The sequence below is a fragment of the Cyanistes caeruleus genome, unplaced genomic scaffold (genome assembly GCF_971803275.1).
Source record: "Cyanistes caeruleus unplaced genomic scaffold, bCyaCae1.hap1.1 HAP1_SCAFFOLD_11, whole genome shotgun sequence".
Lineage (NCBI taxonomy): Eukaryota > Metazoa > Chordata > Aves > Passeriformes > Paridae > Cyanistes > Cyanistes caeruleus.
In genome coordinates this window covers 3429707-3450165 of record NW_028255883.1, presented here as the reverse complement: position 1 = coordinate 3450165, position 20459 = coordinate 3429707, and positions in this window count along the sequence as shown.

The following is a 20459-nucleotide window of genomic DNA, read 5'->3' as shown; positions in this document are numbered from 1 at the left end:
ACAGCAGTGCACTCCGATTCCCAGGATTCCCCTGTCTGTAACATCACAGCTCTAACTACCTCCATTTCACTCTCTCGCTGAAACTACAGCAGTGACAGCCCAACTCTTCCCCTCTCTGTGAAATCACAGTAATGACAGCCCCAAATTGCCTCCTCTCTGTCACACCACAGCAATGTCAGGCCCAGAGTCCCACTGTCTAGGACACCATAGAAGTGTGAGCTCCAATTTAATCCTCTCTGGGACACCACAACAATGACAGCTCCAGTGTTACGCCCTCACTCATACAACAGCAGTGAGAGCCCAAATTTCCCCCTCTCTGTGCCTCCAGAGCAGGGAGAGGCCTAATTTCCTCCTCTCTGTGACACCACAGCAACATCAGAACCAGTGTTACCCTATCTGTGACATCATAGCAGTGTGAGCTCCAAAGTGCTCCTCTCTGTGACACCACAGCAATGACAGGCCCAAATTTCCTCTTCTCCCTCACACCACAACAGCAGTGACAGCACCTATTGCTTCATCTCTTCCACCACAGAAGTGAGAGCCCCAAAGTTCCACTCGCTGTGACCGCAGTGCAGTCACGCACCAAATTTCCTCCTTTCCCGGACACCACGGCAGTGATAGCCCCAGTCTTCCATTCCCTGTGACACCAGGGCAGTGACATGCCCAATTTCCTCCTCTCCGTGACTCCAGAGCAGGGAGAGCTCCAGTGTTCCTCTCTCTGTGACAACACAGCCGTAACAGCTCCAATGTTCCCGTCTCTGGGACACCAGAGCAGTGTGAGCCCCAAAGTTCCACTCTATGGGACAGCAGTGCAGCCACAGCCCAAAATTGCTCCTCTCTGTGAAATGACAGCAATTTTAGGCCCAGGATTACCCTGTTGGAGACACCATAGCAGTTAGAGCCCAACTATCCCCCTCTCTGTGACACCAGAGCAGTGAGGGCCCAAATTTCCTCTTCTCTGGGACACCACAGCAATGTCAGAGCCACTGTTACCCTACCTGTGACATCATAGCAGTGTGAGCTCCAACGTGCTCCTCTCCATGACAGCACAGCAATGACAGGCCCAGTGTTTCCCTCTCTCAGACACCACAGCAGTGACAGCTCCAATATTCCCGTCTCCGTGACACCACAGCAGGGACAGCCAAAAAGTTGCCCTCCCTGTGAAACCAGAGAGGTGACAGCCAAAATTGCCTCCTCTCTGTCAAACCACACCAATGTCAGGCCCAGTGTTCCACTCTCTGACACCACAGCAGCGACAACACCGCTGTTTCTCTCTCTGTGACACCACAGCAGTGAGAGCCCCAAAGTTCCGCTCTCGGTGACAGCAGTGCACTCCGAGGCCCAGTATTCCCCTGTCTGTAACATCACAGCTCTAACTACCTCCATTTCACTCTCTCGCTGAAACCACAGCAGTGACAGCTACACTCTCCCCCTCTCTGTGAAATCACAGTAATGACAGCCCCAAATTGACTCCTCTCTGTTACACCACACCAATGTCAGGCCCAGAGTTCCACTGTCTAGGACACCATAGAAGTGTGAGCTCCAATTTAATCCTCTCTGAGAGACCACAACAATGACAGCCCCAGTGTTACGCCCTCACTCATACAACAGCAGTGAGAGCCCAAATTTCCCCCTCTCTGTGCCTCCAGAGCAGGGAGAGGCCTAATTTCCTCCTCTCTGTGACACCACAGCAATGTCAGAGCCAGTGTTACCCTATCTGTGACATCATAGCAGTGTGAGCTCCAAAGTGCTCCTCTCTGTGACACCACAGAAATGACAGGCCCAAATTTCCTCTTCTCCCTCACACCACAACAGCAGTGACAGCACCTATTGCTTCATCTCTTCCACCACAGAAGTGAGAGCCCCAAAGTTCCACTCGCTGTGACCGCAGTGCAGTCACACACCAAATTTCCTCCTCTCCTGGACTCCACGGCAGTGACAGCCCCACTCTTCCATTCCCTGTGACACCAGGGCAGTGACATGCCCAATTTCCTCCTCTCCGTGACTCCAGAGCAGGGAGGGCTCCAGTGTTCCTCTCTCTGTGACAACACAGCAGTGACAGCTCCAATGTTCCCGTCTCTGGGACACCAGAGCAGTGTGAGCCCCAAAGTTCCACTCTCTGGTAGAGCAGTGCAGCCACAGCCCAAAATTGCTCCTGTCTGTGAAATGACAGCAATTTTAGGCACAGGATGTTGGAGACACCATAGCAGTTAGAGCCCAACTTTCCCCCTCTCTGTGACACCAGAGCAGTGAGGGCCCAAATTTCCTCTTCTCTGGGACACCACAGCAATGTCAGAGCCACTGTTACCCTACCTGTGACATCATAGCAGTGTGAGCTCCAACGTGCTCCTCTCCATGACAGCACAGCAATGACAGGCCCAGTGTTTCCCTCTCTCAGACACCACAGCAGTGACAGCTCCAATATTCCCGTCTCTGTGACACCACAACGGGGACAGCCAAAAAGTTGCCCTCTCTGTGAAACCAGAGAGGTGACAGCCAAAATTGCCTCCTCTCTGTCAAACCACACCAATGTCAGGCCCAGTGTTCCACTCTCTGGGACACCACAGCAGCGACAACACCACTGTTTCTCTCTCTGTGACACCACAGCAGTGAGAGCCCCAAAGTTCCGCTCTCGGTGACAGCAGTGCACTCCGATTCCCAGGATTCCCCTGTCTGTAACATCACAGCTCTAACTACCTCCATTTCACTCTCTCGCTGAAACTACAGCAGTGACAGCCCAACTCTTCCCCTCTCTGTGAAATCACAGTAATGACAGCCCCAAATTGCCTCCTCTCTGTCACACCACAGCAATGTCAGGCCCAGAGTTCCACTGTCTAGGACACCATAGAAGTGTGAGCTCCAATTTAATCCTCTCTGGGACACCACAACAATGACAGCTCCAGTGTTACGCCCTCACTCATACAACAGCAGTGAGAGCCCAAATTTCCCCCTCTCTGTGCCTCCAGAGCAGGGAGAGGCCTAATTTCCTCCTCTCTGTGACACCACAGCAACATCAGAACCAGTGTTACCCTATCTGTGACATCATAGCAGTGTGAGCTCCAAAGTGCTCCTCTCTGTGACACCACAGCAATGACAGGCCCAAATTTCCTCTTCTCCGTCACACCACAACAGCAGTGACAGCACCTATTGCTTCATCTCTTCCACCACAGAAGTGAGAGCCCCAAAGTTCCACTCGCTGTGACCGCAGTGCAGTCACGCACCAAATTTCCTCCTTTCCCGGACACCACGGCAGTGATAGCCCCAGTCTTCCATTCCCTGTGACACCAGGGCAGTGACATGCCCAATTTCCTCCTCTCCGTGACTCCAGAGCAGGGAGAGCTCCAGTGTTCCTCTCTCTGTGACAACACAGCCGTAACAGCTCCAATGTTCCCGTCTCTGGGACACCAGAGCAGTGTGAGCCCCAAAGTTCCACTCTATGGGACAGCAGTGCAGCCACAGCCCAAAATTGCTCCTCTCTGTGAAATGACAGCAATTTTAGGCCCAGGATTACCCTGTTGGAGACACCATAGCAGTTAGAGCCCAACTATCCCCCTCTCTGTGACACCAGAGCAGTGAGGGCCCAAATTTCCTCTTCTCTGGGACACCACAGCAATGTCAGAGCCACTGTTACCCTACCTGTGACATCATAGCAGTGTGAGCTCCAACGTGCTCCTCTCCATGACAGCACAGCAATGACAGGCCCAGTGTTTCCCTCTCTCAGACACCACAGCAGTGACAGCTCCAATATTCCCGTCTCCGTGACACCACAGCAGGGACAGCCAAAAAGTTGCCCTCCCTGTGAAACCAGAGAGGTGACAGCCAAAATTGCCTCCTCTCTGTCAAACCACACCAATGTCAGGCCCAGTGTTCCACTCTCTGACACCACAGCAGCGACAACACCGCTGTTTCTCTCTCTGTGACACCACAGCAGTGAGAGCCCCAAAGTTCCGCTCTCGGTGACAGCAGTGCACTCCGAGGCCCAGTATTCCCCTGTCTGTAACATCACAGCTCTAACTACCTCCATTTCACTCTCTCGCTGAAACCACAGCAGTGACAGCTACACTCTCCCCCTCTCTGTGAAATCACAGTAATGACAGCCCCAAATTGACTCCTCTCTGTTACACCACACCAATGTCAGGCCCAGAGTTCCACTGTCTAGGACACCATAGAAGTGTGAGCTCCAATTTAATCCTCTCTGAGAGACCACAACAATGACAGCCCCAGTGTTACGCCCTCACTCATACAACAGCAGTGAGAGCCCAAATTTCCCCCTCTCTGTGCCTCCAGAGCAGGGAGAGGCCTAATTTCCTCCTCTCTGTGACACCACAGCAATGTCAGAGCCAGTGTTACCCTATCTGTGACATCATAGCAGTGTGAGCTCCAAAGTGCTCCTCTCTGTGACACCACAGCAATGACAGGCCCAAATTTCCTCTTCTCCCTCACACCACAACAGCAGTGACAGCACCTATTGCTTCATCTCTTCCACCACAGAAGTGAGAGCCCCAAAGTTCCACTCGCTGTGACCGCAGTGCAGTCACACACCAAATTTCCTCCTCTCCTGGACTCCACGGCAGTGACAGCCCCACTCTTCCATTCCCTGTGACACCAGGGCAGTGACATGCCCAATTTCCTCCTCTCCGTGACTCCAGAGCAGGGAGGGCTCCAGTGTTCCTCTCTCTGTGACAACACAGCAGTGACAGCTCCAATGTTCCCGTCTCTGGGACACCAGAGCAGTGTGAGCCCCAAAGTTCCACTCTCTGGTAGAGCAGTGCAGCCACAGCCCAAAATTGCTCCTGTCTGTGAAATGACAGCAATTTTAGGCACAGGATGTTGGAGACACCATAGCAGTTAGAGCCCAACTTTCCCCCTCTCTGTGACACCAGAGCAGTGAGGGCCCAAATTTCCTCTTCTCTGGGACACCACAGCAATGTCAGAGCCACTGTTACCCTACCTGTGACATCATAGCAGTGTGAGCTCCAACGTGCTCCTCTCCATGACAGCACAGCAATGACAGGCCCAGTGTTTCCCTCTCTCAGACACCACAGCAGTGACAGCTCCAATATTCCCGTCTCTGTGACACCACAACGGGGACAGCCAAAAAGTTGCCCTCTCTGTGAAACCAGAGAGGTGACAGCCAAAATTGCCTCCTCTCTGTCAAACAACACCAATGTCAGGCCCAGTGTTCCACTCTCTGGGACACCACAGCAGCGACAACACCACTGTTTCTCTCTCTGTGACACCACAGCAGTGAGAGCCCCAAAGTTCCGCTCTCGGTGACAGCAGTGCACTCCGATTCCCAGGATTCCCCTGTCTGTAACATCACAGCTCTAACTACCTCCATTTCACTCTCTCGCTGAAACTACAGCAGTGACAGCCCAACTCTTCCCCTCTCTGTGAAATCACAGTAATGACAGCCCCAAATTGCCTCCTCTCTGTCACACCACAGCAATGTCAGGCCCAGAGTTCCACTGTCTAGGACACCATAGAAGTGTGAGCTCCAATTTAATCCTCTCTGGGACACCACAACAATGACAGCTCCAGTGTTACGCCCTCACTCATACAACAGCAGTGAGAGCCCAAATTTCCCCCTCTCTGTGCCTCCAGAGCAGGGAGAGGCCTAATTTCCTCCTCTCTGTGACACCACAGCAACATCAGAACCAGTGTTACCCTATCTGTGACATCATAGCAGTGTGAGCTCCAAAGTGCTCCTCTCTGTGACACCACAGCAATGACAGGCCCAAATTTCCTCTTCTCCGTCACACCACAACAGCAGTGACAGCACCTATTGCTTCATCTCTTCCACCACAGAAGTGAGAGCCCCAAAGTTCCACTCGCTGTGACCGCAGTGCAGTCACGCACCAAATTTCCTCCTTTCCCGGACACCACGGCAGTGATAGCCCCAGTCTTCCATTCCCTGTGACACCAGGGCAGTGACATGCCCAATTTCCTCCTCTCCGTGACTCCAGAGCAGGGAGAGCTCCAGTGTTCCTCTCTCTGTGACAACACAGCCGTAACAGCTCCAATGTTCCCGTCTCTGGGACACCAGAGCAGTGTGAGCCCCAAAGTTCCACTCTATGGGACAGCAGTGCAGCCACAGCCCAAAATTGCTCCTCTCTGTGAAATGACAGCAATTTTAGGCCCAGGATTACCCTGTTGGAGACACCATAGCAGTTAGAGCCCAACTATCCCCCTCTCTGTGACACCAGAGCAGTGAGGGCCCAAATTTCCTCTTCTCTGGGACACCACAGCAATGTCAGAGCCACTGTTACCCTACCTGTGACATCATAGCAGTGTGAGCTCCAACGTGCTCCTCTCCATGACAGCACAGCAATGACAGGCCCAGTGTTTCCCTCTCTCAGACACCACAGCAGTGACAGCTCCAATATTCCCGTCTCCGTGACACCACAGCAGGGACAGCCAAAAAGTTGCCCTCCCTGTGAAACCAGAGAGGTGACAGCCAAAATTGCCTCCTCTCTGTCAAACCACACCAATGTCAGGCCCAGTGTTCCACTCTCTGACACCACAGCAGCGACAACACCGCTGTTTCTCTCTCTGTGACACCACAGCAGTGAGAGCCCCAAAGTTCCGCTCTCGGTGACAGCAGTGCACTCCGAGGCCCAGTATTCCCCTGTCTGTAACATCACAGCTCTAACTACCTCCATTTCACTCTCTCGCTGAAACCACAGCAGTGACAGCTACACTCTCCCCCTCTCTGTGAAATCACAGTAATGACAGCCCCAAATTGACTCCTCTCTGTTACACCACACCAATGTCAGGCCCAGAGTTCCACTGTCTAGGACACCATAGAAGTGTGAGCTCCAATTTAATCCTCTCTGAGAGACCACAACAATGACAGCCCCAGTGTTACGCCCTCACTCATACAATAGCAGTGAGAGCCCAAATTTCCCCCTCTCTGTGCCTCCAGAGCAGGGAGAGGCCTAATTTCCTCCTCTCTGTGACACCACAGCAATGTCAGAGCCAGTGTTACCCTATCTGTGACATCATAGCAGTGTGAGCTCCAAAGTGCTCCTCTCTGTGACACCACAGCAATGACAGGCCCAAATTTCCTCTTCTCCCTCACACCACAACAGCAGTGACAGCACCTATTGCTTCATCTCTTCCACCACAGAAGTGAGAGCCCCAAAGTTCCACTCGCTGTGACCGCAGTGCAGTCACACACCAAATTTCCTCCTCTCCTGGACTCCACGGCAGTGACAGCCCCACTCTTCCATTCCCTGTGACACCAGGGCAGTGACATGCCCAATTTCCTCCTCTCCGTGACTCCAGAGCAGGGAGGGCTCCAGTGTTCCTCTCTCTGTGACAACACAGCAGTGACAGCTCCAATGTTCCCGTCTCTGGGACACCAGAGCAGTGTGAGCCCCAAAGTTCCACTCTCTGGTAGAGCAGTGCAGCCACAGCCCAAAATTGCTCCTGTCTGTGAAATGACAGCAATTTTAGGCACAGGATGTTGGAGACACCATAGCAGTTAGAGCCCAACTTTAGCCCTCTCTGTGACACCAGAGCAGTGAGGGCCCAAATTTCCTCTTCTCTGGGACACCACAGCAATGTCAGAGCCACTGTTACCCTACCTGTGACATCATAGCAGTGTGAGCTCCAACGTGCTCCTCTCCATGACAGCACAGCAATGACAGGCCCAGTGTTTCCCTCTCTCAGACACCACAGCAGTGACAGCTCCAATATTCCCGTCTCTGTGACACCACAACGGGGACAGCCAAAAAGTTGCCCTCTCTGTGAAACCAGAGAGGTGACAGCCAAAATTGCCTCCTCTCTGTCAAACAACACCAATGTCAGGCCCAGTGTTCCACTCTCTGGGACACCACAGCAGCGACAACACCACTGTTTCTCTCTCTGTGACACCACAGCAGTGAGAGCCCCAAAGTTCCGCTCTCGGTGACAGCAGTGCACTCCGATTCCCAGGATTCCCCTGTCTGTAACATCACAGCTCTAACTACCTCCATTTCACTCTCTCGCTGAAACTACAGCAGTGACAGCCCAACTCTTCCCCTCTCTGTGAAATCACAGTAATGACAGCCCCAAATTGCCTCCTCTCTGTCACACCACAGCAATGTCAGGCCCAGAGTTCCACTGTCTAGGACACCATAGAAGTGTGAGCTCCAATTTAATCCTCTCTGGGACACCACAACAATGACAGCTCCAGTGTTACGCCCTCACTCATACAACAGCAGTGAGAGCCCAAATTTCCCCCTCTCTGTGCCTCCAGAGCAGGGAGAGGCCTAATTTCCTCCTCTCTGTGACACCACAGCAACATCAGAACCAGTGTTACCCTATCTGTGACATCATAGCAGTGTGAGCTCCAAAGTGCTCCTCTCTGTGACACCACAGCAATGACAGGCCCAAATTTCCTCTTCTCCCTCACACCACAACAGCAGTGAGAGCACCTATTTCTTCATCTCTTCCACCACAGAAGTGAGAGCCCCAAAGTTCCACTCGCTGTGACCGCAGTGCAGTCACACACCAAATTTCCTCCTTTCCCGGACTCCACGGCAGTGACAGCCCCACTCTTCCATTCCCTGTGACACCAGGGCAGTGACATGCCCAATTTTCTCCTCTCCGTGACTCCAGAGCAGGGAGAGCTCCAATGTTACTCTCTCTGTGACAACACAGCAGTGACAGCTCCAATGTTCCCGTGTCTGGGACACCAGAGCAGTGTGAGCCCCAAAGTTCCACTCTCTGGGACAGCAGTGCAGCCACAGCCCAAAATTGCTCCTGTCTGTGAAACGACAGCAATTTTAGGCCCAGGATTACCCTGTTGAAGACACCATAGAAGTTAGAGCCCAACTTTCCCCCTCTCTGTGACACCAGAGCAGTGAGGGCCCAAATTTCCTCTTCTCTGGGACACCACAGCAATGTCAGAGCCACTGTTACCCTACCTGTGACATCATAGCAGTGTGAGCTCCAACATGCTCCTCTCCATGACAGCACAGCAATGACAGGCCCAGTGTTTCCCTCTCTCAGACACCACAGCAGTGACAGCTCCAATATTCCCGTCTCCGTGACACCACAGCAGGGACAGCCAAAAAGTTGCCCTCTCTGTGAAACCAGAGAGGTGACAGCCAAAATTGCCTCCTCTCTGTCAAACCACACCAATGTCAGGCCCAGTGTTCCACTCTCTGACACCACAGCAGCGACAACACCACTGTTTCTCTCTCTGTGACACCACAGCAGTGAGAGCCCCAAAGTTCTGCTCTCGGTGACAGCAGTGCACTCCGAGTCCCAGTATTCCCCTGTCTGTAACATCACAGCTCTAACTACCTCCATTTCACTCTCTCGCTGAAACCGCAGTAGTGACAGCCCGACTCTTATCTCTCTGTGAAATCACAGTAATGACAGCCCCAAATTGCCTCCTCTCTGTCACACCACAGCAATGTCAGGCCCAGAGTTCCACTGTCTAGGACACTATAGAAGTGTGAGCTCCAATTTAATCCTCTCTGGGACACCACAACAATGACAGCCCCAGTGTTACGCCCTAACTGATACAACAGCAGTGAGAGCCCAAATTTCCCCCTCTCTGTGACACCAGAGCAGGGAGAGGCCTAATTTCCTCCTCTCGGTGACAACACACCAATGTCAGGGCCAGTGTTACCCTATCTGTGACATCATAGCAGTGTGAGCTCCAAAGTGCTCCTCTCTGTGACACCACAGCAATGACAGGCCCAAATTTCCTCTTCTCCGTCACACCACAACAGCAGTGACAGCACCTATTTCTTCATCTCTTCCACCACAGAAGTGAGAGCCCCAAAGTTCCACTCGCTGTGACCGCAGTGCAGTCACGCACCAAATTTCTTCCTTTCCCGGACTCCACGGCAGTGACAGCCCCACTCTTCCATTCCCTGTGACACCAGGGCAGTGACATGCCCAATTTCCTCCTCTCCGTGACTCCAGAGCAGGGAGAGCTCCAGTGTTCCTCTCTCTGTGACAACACAGCAGTGACAGCTCCAATGTTCCCGTCTCTGGGACACCAGAGCAGTGTGAGCCCCAAAGTTCCACTCTCTGGTAGAGCAGTGCAGCCACAGCCCAAAATTGCTCCTGTCTGTGAAATGACAGCAATTTTAGGCACAGGATGTTGGAGACACCATAGCAGTTAGAGCCCAACTTTCCCCCTCTCTGTGACACCAGAGCAGTGAGGGCCCAAATTTCCTCTTCTCTGGGACACCACAGCAATGTCAGAGCCACTGTTACCGTACCTGTGACATCATAGCAGTGTGAGCTCCAACGTGCTCCTCTCCATGACAGCACAGCAATGACAGGCCCAGTGTTTCCCTCTCTCAGACACCACAGCAGTGACAGCTCCAATATTCCCGTCTCTGTGACACCACAACGGGGACAGCCAAAAAGTTGCCCTCTCTGTGAAACCAGAGAGGTGACAGCCAAAATTGCCTCCTCTCTGTCAAACAACACCAATGTCAGGCCCAGTGTTCCACTCTCTGGGACACCACAGCAGCGACAACACCACTGTTTCTCTCTCTGTGACACCACAGCAGTGAGAGCCCCAAAGTTCCGCTCTCGGTGACAGCAGTGCACTCCGATTCCCAGGATTCCCCTGTCTGTAACATCACAGCTCTAACTACCTCCATTTCACTCTCTCGCTGAAACTACAGCAGTGACAGCCCAACTCTTCCCCTCTCTGTGAAATCACAGTAATGACAGCCCCAAATTGCCTCCTCTCTGTCACACCACAGCAATGTCAGGCCCAGAGTTCCACTGTCTAGGACACCATAGAAGTGTGAGCTCCAATTTAATCCTCTCTGGGACACCACAACAATGACAGCTCCAGTGTTACGCCCTCACTGATACAACAGCAGTGAGAGCCCAAATTTCCCCCTCTCTGTGCCTCCAGAGCAGGGAGAGGCCTAATTTCCTCCTCTCTGTGACACCACAGCAATGTCAGGGCCAGTGTTACCCTATCTGTGACATCATAGCAGTGAGAGCTCCAAAGTGCTCCTCTCTGTGACACCACAGCAATGACAGGCCAAAATTTCCTCTTCTCCGTCACACCACAACAGCAGTGACAGCACCTATTTCTTCATCTCTTCCACCACAGAAGTGAGAGCCCCAAAGTTCCACTCGCTGTGACCGCAGTGCAGTCACACACCAAATTTCCTCCTTTCCCGGACTCCACGGCAGTGACAGCCCCACTCTTCCATTCCCTGTGACACCAGGGCAGTGACATGCCCAATTTCCTCCTCTCCGTGACTCCAGAGCAGGGAGAGCTCCAATGTTACTCTCTCTGTGACAACACAGCAGTGACAACTCCAATGTTCCCGTCTCTGGGACACCAGAGCAGTGTGAGCCCCAAAGTTCCACTCTCTGGGACAGCAGTGCAGCCACAGCCCAAAATTGCTCCTCTCTGTGAAACGACAGCAATTTTAGGCCCAGGATTACCCTGTTGAAGACACCATAGAAGTTAGAGCCCAACTTTCCCCCTCTCTGTGACACCAGAGCAGTGAGGGCCCAAATTTCCTCTTCTCTGGGACACCACAGCAATGTCAGAGCCACTGTTACCCTACCTGTGACATCATAGCAGTGTGAGCTCCAACGTGCTCCTCTCCATGACAGCACAGCAATGACAGGCCCAGTGTTTCCCTCTCTCAGACACCACAGCAGTGACAGCTCCAATATTCCCGTCTCTGTGACACCACAGCAGGGACAGCCAAAAAGTTGCCCTCTCTGTGAAACCAGAGACGTGACAGCCAAAATTGCCTCCTCTCTGTCAAACCACACCAATGTCAGGCCCAGTGTTCCAGTCTCTGACACCACAGCAGCGACAACACCACTGTTTCTCTCTCTGTGACACCACAGCAGTGAGAGCCCCAAAGTTCCGCTCTCGGTGACAGCAGTGCACTCCGAGTCCCAGTATTCCCCTGTCTGTAACATCACAGCTCTAACTACCTCCATTTCACTCTCTCGCTGAAACCGCAGTAGTGACAGCCCGACTCTTCCCCTCTCTGTGAAATCACAGTAATGACAGCCCCAAATTGCCTCCTCTCTGTCACACCACAGCAATGTCAGGCCCAGAGTTCCACTGTCTAGGACACTATAGAAGTGTGAGCTCCAATTTAATCCTCTCTGGGACACCACAACAATGACAGCCCCAGTGTTACACCCTCACTCATACAACAGCAGTGAGAGCCCAAATTTCCCCCTCTCTGTGACACCAGAGCAGGGAGAGGCCTAATTTCCTGCTCTCTGTGACACCACAGCAATGTCAGAGCCAGTGTTACCCTATCTGTGACATCATAGCAGTGTGAGCTCCAAAGTGCTCCTCTCCATGACAGCACAGCAATGACAGGCCCAAATTTCCTCTTCTCCCTCACACCACAACAGCAGTGACAGCACCTATTGCTTCATCTCTTCCACCACAGAAGTGAGAGCCCCAAAGTTCCACTCGCTGTGACCGCAGTGCTGTCACACACCAAATTTCCTCCTCTCCTGGACTCCACGGCAGTGACAGCCCCACTCTTCCATTCCCTGTGACACCAGGGCAGTGACATGCCCAATTTCCTCCTCTCCGTGACTCCAGAGCAGGGAGGGCTCCAGTGTTCCTCTCTCTGTGACAACACAGCAGTGACAGCTCCAATGTTCCCGTCTCTGGGACACCAGAGCAATGTGAGCCCCAAAGTTCCACTCTCTGGGACAGCACAGCAGCGACAACACCGCTGTTTCTCTCTCTGTGACACCACAGCAGTGAGAGCCCCAAAGTTCCGCTCTCGGTGACAGCAGTGCACTCCGAGTCCCAGTATTCCCCTGTCTGTAACATCACAGCTCTAACTACCTCCATTTCACTCTCTCGCTGAAACCACAGCAGTGACAGCTACACTCTCCCCCTCTCTGTGAAATCACAGTAATGACAGCCCCAAATTGACTCCTCTCTGTTACACCACACCAATGTCAGGCCCAGAGTTCCACTGTCTAGGACACCATAGAAGTGTGAGCTCCAATTTAATCCTCTCTGAGAGACCACAACAATGACAGCCCCAGTGTTACGCCCTCACTCATACAACAGCAGTGAGAGCCCAAATTTCCCCCTCTCTGTGCCTCCAGAGCAGGGAGAGGCCTAATTTCCTCCTCTCTGTGACACCACAGCAATGTCAGAGCCAGTGTTACCCTATCTGTGACATCATAGCAGTGTGAGCTCCAAAGTGCTCCTCTCTGTGACACCACAGAAATGACAGGCCCAAATTTCCTCTTCTCCCTCACACCACAACAGCAGTGACAGCACCTATTGCTTCATCTCTTCCACCACAGAAGTGAGAGCCCCAAAGTTCCACTCGCTGTGACCGCAGTGCAGTCACACACCAAATTTCCTCCTTTCTCTGACTCCACGGCAGTGACAGCCCCACTCTTCCATTCCCTGTGACACCAGGGCAGTGACATGCCCAATTTCCTCCTCTCCGTGACTCCAGAGCAGGGAGGGCTCCAGTGTTCCTCTCTCTGTGACAACACAGCAGTGAGAGCTCCAATGTTCCCGTCTCTGGGACACCAGAGCAGTGTGAGCCCCAAAGTTCCACTCTCTGGGACAGCAGTGCAGCCACAGCCCAAAATTGCTCCTCTCTGTGAAATGACAGCAATTTTAGGCCCAGGATTACCCTGTTGGAGACACCGTAGCAGTTAGAGCCCAACTTTCCCCCTCTCTGTGACACCAGAGCAGTGAGGGCCCAAATTTCCTCTTCTCTGGGACACCACAGCAATGTCAGAGCCACTGTTACCCTACCTGTGACATCATAGCAGCGTGAGCTCCAACGTGCTCCTCTCCATGACAGCACAGCAATGACAGGCCCAGTGTTTCCCACTCTCAGACACCACAGCAGTGACAGCTCCAATATTCCCGTCTCCGTGACACCACAGCAGGGACAGCCAAAAAGTTGCCCTCTCTGTGAAACCAGAGAGGTGACAGCCAAAATTGCCTCCTCTCTGTCAAACCACACCAATGTCAGGCCCAGTGTTCCACTCTCTGGGACACCACAGCAGCGACAACACCGCTGTTTCTCTCTCTGTGACAACACAGCAGTGAGAGCCCCAAAGTTCCGCTCTCGGTGACAGCAGTGCACTCCGATTCCGAGGATTCCCCTGTGTGTAACATCACAGCTCTAACTACCTCCATTTCACTCTCTCGCTGAAACCACAGCAGTGACAGCCCAACTCTTCCCCTCTCTGTGAAATCACAGTAATGACAGCCCCAAATTGCCTCCTCTCTGTTACACCACAGCAATGTCAGGCCCAGAGTTCCACTGTCTAGGACACCATAGAAGTGTGAGCTCCAATTTAATCCTCTCTGAGACACCACAACAATGACAGCCCCAGTGTTACGCCCTCACTGATACAACAGCAGTGAGAGTCCAAATTTCCCCCTCTCTGTGACACCAGAGCAGGGAGAGGCCTAATTTCCTCCTCTCTGTGACACCACAGCAATGTCAGAGCCAGTGTTACCCTATCTGTGACATCATAGCAGTGTGAGCTCCAAAGTGCTCCTCTCCATGACAGCACAGCAATGACAGGCCCAAATTTCCTCTTCTCCGTCACACCACAACAGAAGTGACAGCACCTATTTCTTCATCTCTTCCACCACAGAAGTGAGAGCCCCAAAGTTCCACTCGCTGTGACCGCAGTGCAGTCACACACCAAATTTCCTCCTTTCTCTGACTCCACGGCAGTGACAGCCCCACTCTTCCATTCCCTGTGACACCAGGGCAGTGACATGCCCAATTTCCTCCTCTCCGTGACTCCAGAGCAGAAAGGGCTCCAGTGTTCCTCTCTCTGTGACAACACAGCAGTGACAGCTCCAATGTTCCCGTCTCTGGGACACCAGAGCAATGTGAGCCCCAAAGTTCCACTCTCTGAGACAGCAGTGCAGCCACAGCCCAAAATTGCTCCTGTCTGTGAAACGACAGCAATTTTAGGCCCAGGATTACCCTGTTGGAGACACCATAGCAGTTAGAGCCCAACTTTAGCCCTCTCTGTGACACCAGAGCAGTGAGGGCCCAAATTTCCTCTTCTCTGGGACACCACAACAATGTCAGAGCCACTGTTACCCTACCTGTGACATCATAGCAGTGTGAGCTCCAACGTGCTCCTCTCCATGACAGCACAGCAATGACAGGCCCAGTGTTTCCCTCTCTCAGACACCACAGCAGTGACAGCTCCAATATTCCCGTCTCCGTGACACCACAGCAGGGACAGCCAAAAAGTTGCCCTCTCTGTGAAACCAGAGAGGTGACAGCCAAAATTGCCTCCTCTCTGTCAAACCACACCAATGTCAGGCCCAGTGTTCCACTCTCTGACACCACAGCAGCGACAACACCACTGTTTCTCTCTCTGTGACACCACAGCAGTGAGAGCCCCAAAGTTCCGCTCTCGGTGACAGCAGTGTACTCCGAGTCCCAGTATTCCCCTGTCTGTAACATCACAGCTCTAACTACCTCCATTTCACTCTCTCGCTGAAACCACAGCAGTGACCGCCCAACTCTTCCCCTCTCTGTGAAATCACAGTAATGACAGCCCCAAATTGCCTCCTCTCTGTTACACCACAGCAATGTCAGGCCCAGAATTCCACTGTCTAGGACACCATAGAAGTGTGAGCTCCAATTTAATCCTCTCTGGGACACCACAACAATGACAGCCCCAGTGTTATGCCCTCACTGATACAAGAGCAGTGAAAGGCCAGATTTCCCCCTCTCTGTGACAACACAGCAGGGAGAGGCCTAATTTCCTCCTCTCTGGGACAACACAGCAATATCAGAACCAGTGTTACCCTATCTGTGACATCATAGCAGTGTGAGCTCCAAAGTGCTCCTCTCCGTGACACCACAGCAATGACAGCCCCAAATTTCCTCTTCTCCCTCACACCACAACAGCAGTGACAGCACCTATTTCTTCATCTCTTCCACCACAGAAGTGAGAGCCCCAAAGTTCCACTCGCTGTGACCGCAGTGCAGTCACACACCAAATTTCCTCCTTTCTCTGACACAACGGCAGTGACAGCCCCACTCTTCCATTCCATGTGACACCAGGGCAGTGACATGCCCAATTTCCTACTCTCCGTGACTCCAGAGCAGGGAGAGCTCCAGTGTTCCTCTCTCTGTGACAACACAGCAGTGACAGCTCCAATGTTCCCGTCTCTGGGACACCAGAGCAGTGTGAGGCTCAAAGTTCCACACTCTGAGACAGCAGTGCAGCAACAGCCCAAAATTGCTCCTGTCTGTGAAACGACAACCATTTTAGGCCCAGGATTACACTGTTGGAGACACCATAGCATTCACAGCCCAACTTTACCCCTCTCTGTGGCACCAGAGCAGTGAGGGCCCAAATTTCCTCTTCTCTGGGACACCACAGCAATGTCAGAGCCACTGTTACCCTACCTGTGACATCATAGCAGTGTGAGCTCCAACGTGCTCCTCTCCATGACAGCACAGCAATGACAGGCCCAGTGTTTCCCTCTCTCAGACACCACAGCAGTGACAGCTCCAATATTCCCGTCTCCGTGACACCACAGCAGGGACAGCCAAAAAGTTGCCCTCTCTGTGAAACCAGAGAGGTGACAGCCAAAATTGCCTCCTCTCTGGGAAACCACACCAATGTCTGGCCCAGTGTTCCACTCTCTGGGACACCACAGCAGCGACAACACCACTGTTTCTCTCTCTGTGACACCACAGCAGTGAGAGCCCCAAAGTTCCGCTCTCGGTGACAGCAGTGCACTCCGATTCCCAGGATTCCCCTGTCTGTAACATCACAGCTCTAACTACCTCCATTTCACTCTCTCGCTGAAACCACAGCAGTGACAGCCCAACTCTTCCCCTCTCTGTGAAATCACAGTAATGACAGCCCCAAATTGCCTCCTCTCTGTCACACCACAGCAATGTCAGGCCCAGAGTTCCACTGTCTAGGACACCATAGAAGTGTGAGCTCCAATTTAATCCTCTCTGGGACACCACAACAATGACAGCTCCAGTGTTATGCCCTCACTGATACAACAGCAGTGAGAGCCCAAATTTCCCCCTCTCTGTGCCTCCAGAGCAGGGAGAGGCCTAATTTCCTCCTCTCTGTGACACCACAGCAACATCAGAACCAGTGTTACCCTATCTGTGACACATAGCAGTGTGAGCTCCAAAGTGCTCCTCTCTGTGACACCACAGCAATGACAGGCCCAAATTTCCTCCTCTCCATCACACCACAACAGCAGTGACAGCACCTATTTCTTCATCTCTTCCACCACAGAAGTGAGAGCCCCAAAGTTCCACTCGCTGTGACCGCAGTGCAGTCACACACCAAATTTCCTCCTTTCTCCAACTCCATGGCAGTGACAGCCCCACTCTTCCATTCCCTGTGACACCAGGGCAGTGACATGCCCAATTTCCTCCTCTCCGTGACTCCAGAGCAGGGAGAGCTCCAGTGTTCCTCTCTCTGTGACAACACAGCCGTAACAGCTCCAATGTTCCCGTCTCTGGGACACCAGAGCAGTGTGAGCCCCAAAGATCCACTCTCTGGGACAGCAGTGCAGCCACAGCCCAAAATTGCTCCTCTCTGTGAAATGACAGCAATTTTAGGCCCAGGATTACCCTGTTGGAGACACCATAGCAGTTAGAGCCCAACTATCCCCCTCTCTGTGACACCAGAGCAGTGAGGGCCCAAATTTCCTCTTCTCTGGGACACCACAGCAATGTCAGAGCCACTGTTACCCTACCTGTGACATCATAGCAGTGTGAGCTCCAACGTGCTCCTCTCCATGACAGCACAGCAATGACAGGCCCAGTGTTTCCCTCTCTCAGACACCACAGCAGTGACAGCTCCAATATTCCCGTCTCTGTGACACCACAGCAGGGACAGCCAAAAAGTTGCCCTCTCTGTGAAACCAGAGACGTGACAGCCAAAATTGCCTCCTCTCTGTCAAACCACACCAATGTCAGGCCCAGTGTTCCACTCTCTGACACCACAGCAGCGACAACACCGCTGTTTCTCTCTCTGTGACACCACAGCAGTGAGAGCCCCAAAGTTCCGCTCTCGGTGACAGCAGTGCACTCCGAGGCCCAGTATTCCCCTGTCTGTAACATCACAGCTCTAACTACCTCCATTTCACTCTCTCGCTGATCCACAGCAGTGACAGCCCAACTCTTCCCCTCTCTGTGAAATCACAGTAATGACAGCCCCAAATTGCCTCCTCTCTGTCACACCACAGCAATGTCAGGCCCAGAGTTCCACTGTCTAGGACACCATAGAAGTGTGAGCTCCAATTTAATCCTCTCTGGGACACCACAACAATGACAGCCCCAGTGTTATGCCCTCACTGATACAAGAGCAGTGAAAGGCCAGATTTCCCCCTCTCTGTGACACCAGAGCAGGGAGAGGCCTAATTTCCTCCTCTCTGGGACAACACAGCAATATCAGAACCAGTGTTACCCTATCTGTGACATCATAGCAGTGTGAGCTCCAAAGTGCTCCTCTCCATGACAGCACAGCAATGACAGGCCCAAATTTCCTCTTCTCCGTCACACCACAACAGCAGTGACAGCACCTATTTCTTCATCTCTTCCACCACAGAAGTGAGAGCCCCAAAGTTCCACTCGCTGTGACCGCAGTGCAGTCACACACCAAATTTCCTCCTTTCTCTGACACAACGGCAGTGACAGCCCCACTCTTCCATTCCCTGTGACACCAGGGCAGTGACATGCCCAATTTCCTACTCTCCGTGACTCCAGAGCAGGGAGAGCTCCAGTGTTCCTCTCTCTGTGACAACACAGCAGTGACAGCTCCAATGTTCCCGTCTCTGGGACACCAGAGCAGTGTGAGCCCCAAAGTTCCACTCTCTGGGACAGCAGTGCAGCCACAGCCCAAAATTGCTCCTGTCTGTAAAACGACAACCATTTCAGGCCCAGGATTACACTGTTGGAGACACCATAGCATTCACAGCCCAACTTTACCCCTCTCTGTGACACCAGAGCAGTGAGGGCCCAAATTTCCTCTTCTCTGGGACACCACAGCAATGTCAGAGCCACTGTTACCCTACCTGTGACATCATAGCAGTGTGAGCTCCAACGTGCTCCTCTCCATGACAGCACAGCAATGACAGGCCCAGTGTTTCCCTCTCTCAGACACCACAGCAGTGACAGCTCCAATATTCCCGTCTCCGTGACACCACAGCAGGGACAGCCAAAAAGTTGCCCTCTCTGTGAAACCAGAGAGGAGTGACAGCCAAAATTGCCTCCTCTCTGGGAAACCACACCAATGTCAGGCCCAGTGTTCCACTCTCTGACACCACAGCAGCGACAACACCGCTGTTTCTCTCTCTGTGACACCACAGCAGTGAGAGCCCCAAAGTTCCGCTCTGGGTGACAGCAGTGCACTCCAAGTCCCAGTATACCCCTGTCTGTAACATCACAGCTCTAACTACCTCCATTTCACTCTCTCACTGAAACCACAGCAGTGACAGCCCGACTCTTCCCCTCTCTGTGAAATCACAGTAATGACAGCCCCAAATTGCCTCCTCTCTGTTACACCACAGCAATGTCAGGCCCAGAATTCCACTGTCTAGGACACCATAGAAGTGTGAGCTCCAATTTAATCCTCTCTGGGACACCACAACAATGACAGCCCCAGTGTTATGCCCTCACTGATACAAGAGCAGTGAAATGCCAGATTTCCCCCTCTCTGTGACACCAGAGCAGGGAGAGGCCTAATTTCCTCCTCTCTGGGACAACACAGCAATATCAGAACCAGTGTTACCCTATCTGTGACATCATAGCAGTGTGAGCTCCAAAGTGCTCCTCTCCGTGACACCACAGCAATGACAGGCCCAAATTTCCTCTTCTCCCTCACACCACAACAGCAGTGACAGCACCTATTGCTTCATCTCTTCCACCACAGAAGTGAGAGCCCCAAAGTTCCACTCGCTGTGACCGCAGTGCAGTCACACACCAAATTTCCTCCTTTCTCTGACACAACGGCAGTGACAACCCCACTCTTCCATTCCCTGTGACACCAGGGCATTGACATGCCCAATTTCCTCCTCTCCGTGACTCCAGAGCAGGGAGAGCTCCAGTGTTCCTCTCTCTGTGACAACACAGCAGTGACAGCTCCAATGTTCCCGTCTCTGGGACACCAGAGCAGTGTGAGCTCCAAAGTTCCACTCTCTGGGACAGCAGTGCAGCCACAGCCCAAAATTGCTCCTGTCTGTGAAACGACAACCATTTTAGGACCAGGATTACACTGTTGGAGACACCATAGCATTCACAGCCCAACTTTACCCCTCTCTGTGGCACCAGAGCAGTGAGGGCCCAAATTTCCTCTTCTCTGGGACACCACAGCAATGTCAGAGCCACTGTTACCCTACCTGTGACATCATAGCAGTGTGAGCTCCAACGTGCTCCTCTCCATGACAGCACAGCAATGACAGGCCCAGTGTTTCCCTCTCTCAGACACCACAGCAG